The sequence below is a fragment of the Pinus tabuliformis genome, chromosome 9, assembly GCF_031772625.1.
Source record: "Pinus tabuliformis cultivar Carrire ecotype Pingquan chromosome 9, CPIR1, whole genome shotgun sequence".
Taxonomy (NCBI): Eukaryota; Viridiplantae; Streptophyta; class Pinopsida; order Pinales; family Pinaceae; genus Pinus; species Pinus tabuliformis.
Genome location: NC_142307.1, coordinates 1246082917 through 1246088825, shown reverse-complemented (window position 1 = coordinate 1246088825; position 5909 = coordinate 1246082917).

The window sequence follows — 5909 nt, the reverse complement described above, 5'->3', positions numbered from 1 at the left end:
TCTTGGAGATCATGCAAACAATCAGTTCCAGCAGATTCCACAGTAGAAGCAGAATACGTGGCAGCAGCTGAAGCAACAAAAGAAATTGTGTGGCTCAGGAAAATTCTTGAAGATTTGCAGGTAAAACAAGTACAATCAACTCCACTCATGATTGACAACACCTCTGCAATAAAGTTGTCCAAGAACCCAAAGTTCCATGATCGAACAAAGCACATCAATACTAAATATCATCTGATTCAACATCATGTTGAGGCCAAAACAATCCATCTCCGTCATTGTTCCACAAATGAGCAAATTGCAGACATCTTCACCAAAGCGCTTGGAAGGGAAAAGCTTGAACGATTCAGAATGATCCTTGGACTCACCAACATCCCTTCAGATTAAGGGGGGAAATGTTGACACCTAATCTTCATGATTGGGTGAATTTATGTAAATAATTAAATTAGGAATGTGAATAGTCATCAGGAGATGAACTGAATAGTCACTCCCTATTGTATATAACAAAGACCTACCTAATGGAATAATACAAATCAGTTTTTCTGCCTAATGGAGTTACTGCCTAGCCTGACAGTGGTGTTTGACATCAGATCATATATTCACACCACGTGAATTGTATTGTAGTACCTTGAGGGTCATTATCATTATTGGTGATCCCTCTCGCGCCTATTAACAACTTACATTATTGGCTGATAATCAGGCGATGTCTTTCCATGTTCGACTTCAGGACATCTTTTCACATGGATCGACTTGTACATCGGGCGAAGATTGAACAAGTTTGAAGACCCCGGATCTAGTTTCATCCATCCGGGCTGCGATATATTCAGGAATATAAAGACATCAAATGTACACAGAAGCTGCACAGATAGTCATCTAAGCTAGGGAAGATGACTCTTCATATGAAGAATCACCAGTCTGCAACCACAGACGATTGTCTGTTCTATGTACAAGAAAATGAATTTATAAAGCTGAGCATGGGAATACCCGCCTCAACTAGATCATGAAAATAATATAATGATTATGTATTGTATTGTATATTATACAGGTCACCTTCCAGTTCGAATACCTCAGATCCTCATGATAAAGCATTTCACCCGACATCAAAAGATTTACGACTTCATGCTTTAGGGGGAAATTGTTATAGACATATTTGGGCATTGCAACCCCAATCTTATATGTCATTAAACCAAGGGCTCTTTAACCCCTAAAATTGTTGTTTCATACCCTAAAGGATCATGGTCAATCGATTACATCATTCCCCAAAAGTTCCACCTAAAAAACCACTCAGAACTGGCCAAAACTGGACCATACTGACTGCTCCACTGTCAGGGTGCGATGCATACTGACTTCTACACTAGCCAGGTGTGATGCATACTGAAGAGGCCTTCTGTGGGGTGCGATGAGAGAGGATGGACAAATGTCCGAGACAGTTTGCTAAGTGGATGCTCATGGAATCTTCTAGAAACTTCTCCTATGACACTTGCCTCTCTGAATTCACCCAGAGATGAGTAAGAGATCCAAGAAATCTCCAAGTGGAACCAAGAACAACAAGTGGAATGACACTAATAAAAAACCCAAATATGACTCACACCCTTGCAGACATCTATAAATGGATCCCTCATCTAAGAGATCTGAAGGCTGGAATTTTGTAATTTGTAAGGAAATGTTGATAGTTTGTCTTTGAGAAAGAGCATTGTATTGTTGGGTGATTTTGCTTTTCATGAAGCGAAGAGGGCTTTGATGCTGGATCAGACAGCTGGGTTGTAATTCTCCCTTCTATTTTAATAAAGTTCTTTGAGTTTTCTTCCATACAATTGCGTATTTGTGAATCTTGTTATTTGTGAATGCTATTGTATGTTCAATGTATTTCTGATTCTGCATTTTTTATGATATAATAGATCGAGATGCTTTGATGGTGTTTTGTTACTTTGTTTCTACAGGTATTCTCTAAGCGGAACAAGTAGGAGAAGAGTTGCAAGCTCTATCAATGGGGAGAGAAATCAAGCAAGGAGTCAAGCGGAAGATCTAGGTTGGTCCCTTTGCTTCTCTCTTATCTATCATACATAGAGGAAATCACAAATTTCTTTGATTGTTTGTTTCTTGGATAGCTGCCAATCATAGTGGGACTAGCAGATCGAAAAGACACTAGTTTTCTCGGAAACAGATACTTGTTAGCAACACACACAATTCTAATAGGTTGTCAAAGTAGGATAACTTCTTGACCAAGGAAAGTGGCTCATAAGGAGCCAAATTCAACAAAAATCTCCCCATATGATGAGGGAAGTTTATGCAATGGATAAAAATACTTACTAAGGGGGGAGGGCTTGGTATAGGTGGATATCAGTGGCCACCCACCTCTTCCATTTTCTCAACAATTCTCTATATTCTTGGAATTTTTTCTATGATTTTTTGGTCCCAAACTTCTGAGGCTATTTTGATGCCCTAAACAATGTTTTGAAGAAATTCAAGGGGCAACGAGTTGCAATGGAATGTTTCCATTATGGTGTGCATGGATCCAACTAGCTGATGTTGAAATTGGTTCATGATGGCAACTAGCTCATGTTGTCATTGATGTCAACCTTTATACCCTAACTGATACATGTATGCCTTCATCGTAGCATCGATGAAACTAGTTGAGTTGGCATTGGGATGATTATGTTGGCATTGATGTCAACTGTATGATGTCACATTCATGATGGTCAGATGATTCCATTGGTTTGGTTGATGATGTTGCTATAGGTGGATGATGCATATCTACTTGTGATGGAGATGATGATTGGAACACTAGTTGAGTTGGCAACTAGGTTTTCATGCTTATGCACATGGAGATGACTTTTTGTTGCGTGATGGCCTTATGTTGATGATGGAGATGTTTTACAAAGTATTTTAGGTATGTCATAGGTGTTTCAGCTTGTGGATATGATTATTAGAGAGTGGAGGACTTGTTGGCACTCTTTCCAACCTTGTTTGTTATCCCTTTAGGTCAACTTGGCAGTGACACTTGGGAGGAATGTTTGATTCACTTTCATATGTGTCAAAGGCTATGTTAGAGGTTTTCAGGTATGTACAAGAGCTAAAGAAGAGGATCCAACGGGTGGTAGAGGTTCTAAGATGAAAGCTTGATGTTTTTCTTCATCCTTTTCCCCAGTCACATGGAGCCAAGCCTGTGGGAGAAATTAAAAGGCTCTAGTTGCTGGCAGATAGGCCTATGGGAGTGAATGAAGGTTCCAGTCAAGTTTTTCTAGTTTTATGCATGTGAATGAGGATTATCACAAGATTTTATACACATTCCACATTCTAATCAGAATAAATTTAGTAAGGAAATTCCTAGAGGCTTCCAGAAAGAGCTGTAATGGTTAGAAATGTTTTGAAAAGGTCCTCCAATGATGTGAAATAATTTAGTGCACAAGTAGTGGTGTTAGTGGATTGATTTGGTCCAATTTGTGCACCCTTGATCCTATGCCCAAGCTTAATTTCGCCCTACATGTTTTACATTCATCACTTGGGAGCTGTGTGTTGATGGATTGTGAGTGTATGTGTGTAAGAGAAGGTTACATAAAGTGAGTATGCTTCAAAACTATTAGAGAGCATAAATGCTTCAGTGAGTGAGTGTACTGTCATTTAATGGATGTTATTTCCCTATAATACTAGTGTATCCCCCTTATTGTTATTGTTGTTCCCATGTAGCCCTCTTATTGTTATTGTTGTGCCCCATAGAAGCCCAATATTTTTATTGTTGTGTCATTACATTATTATTGTTATGTAGGCTCTCATTATATTGTGACCCCTTAGAATCCTATATATGAAAAGGAGATATTTTCATTTGTATCATCTAATAATTTTCCATTTATGTAATTTAAAGTAGGTTTCCCCCTCGAAGAGGATAATTTTTAAGTAGTTGATCTATCTATTTGTGAGCTAGTTGCATAACATTTGGTATCAGAGCTTTGGATTCTAGGGTTTCGCTGCTTCAAATAGGTCATCATAGAAGTTTCACTACAATGTTTTTTCTACGAAGATTTAGAAGCTATAATTGCAACCACATGGAGATAAAATCATGGTGAACTTCGTGCCAAAATTTTAGATCTTGTTTTACTATATTTTCTAAGATATGGTTCGAAGAAGTTAGGGTTTTTTCATGCTTCAGAATTTAGTCTCAAACAAGTTACCTAGGAAAAATCATCATAAATTTCATTTCAGAAATCGGATTTGAATTTTGTAAAAAGTGGGTGAAATTGCATGGACTTTAGTTTCTTCTGTAGAAATTTCAGGGCCGAATATTGAAACAATGACACTTGGCATCCCATATCACTTTTCTCCATTGAACTAATCCATAATCATGTCATCATGGGAGATTTGGCATAACTATATATTGAAGAATCCAATATTAGTTTGACTTGTGGCATTGGAAATCAGATTCATAGGGATACGATAGGACCTAATTTCAAACCTTGGAAATCCGAAATTACAGAGATACAACAATTGCAATATCAAGCTCCAAAAAAGAAAGAAAAAGGTGTGTATTTTTTAAATTTTGTCATAACTTTTGTTTGAAAAATAAATTTGAAGTGATTCAAAGGGAATATTGAAGCATAGATATAAGTATTTGGTTCTAAAATTCCTCCAAAACAAAATAATTCTACACCCATTAAGCCCTTAGAAATCTCTACTATGACACATGAAGAGGAAGCATTACAACATGATATATGAAAACTACAGGACCAAGTGCAAAAAATTTCGCTCTCACAAAGACCAACCAAAGATGACATGGATGGTTTAAAACAAGACATTGAAGGTTTGAAGGATGGAATGGAAGCTAATATGGATGGTTTGAAAGTAGACATGGAAGGTTTGAAGGAAGGTTTGACGAAGTTGTTGCAAGAAAGGTTTCTCGATGGTGATAAGGTAATCCATGAAAATCATGATGAGGACAAAAGAAATATGAATTATGATTTTAGAGACTCCAATGTGGGGTTTAAGAACCACCGCATTCCAAATATCGATATGAGGAAGTTTTAAGGCAAGGATCTAGTAACATGGATACTATAGATGGAGCAATATTTTGATCTACAGGATATGCAACCCTCACAAAAGGTACATATTGCATCTTTATATTTAGGACTCAATAAATTTGTATGGTATAGATGGCTTTGTTCTCATAAACCACTTGTCACCTAGTCAATTTTTATGACGAAAATGATATCACATTATGAAGATACAAAGAGAAACACCTTCTTTAGCCAATTGATAAATCTCAAACAAAAGGGTTCAATGGCGGAGCACATTAAAGACTTCCAAAAATTGAATATTAGGGAAACCAATATTCCAAAGGAGCATAGGATTAATGTATTCATAGGAACTTTAAAAGATAAAATCCAACATGAGTTTCACCTTTGGGAACTTGATTCATTAGAGAGGGTATTCAGGGTGGAAAGAAAACTTGAAAGCAAAATTATGGCAACCAAGAAGTCTACCACTCACAACTATAAAGATGGAAGTGTTGTTACTCCTAGTCTTAACCTACAAGGTTGACACCACAACAATTGGAGGAAAAAAGAGAAAAATGGCTTTGTTACAGTTGTGATATAAAATACACTAAAGGCCATAAGTGTGCTGAGAAGAAATTATTCTACATATATTGTGAAGAGGAGGGAGAAAAGGAACAAGAAACATCAAAAGAGGAGGGTATACACCAGGAACCAACCCCCGAGAAAGAAGAAATGAATTTGACCATATATTGTAATGCATTGGTAGGAATTACCACTCCTCAAGTTCTCAATATAGAAGGATATATCAAGAAGAAAAATTTAATAGTTCTAATTGATTCGGGTAGTACCCATAATTTTATTCATTGTAAGATAGCCAAAGAATTGAATTGCTTCCTATATCCAGCACCAGAGTTTCAAGTGATG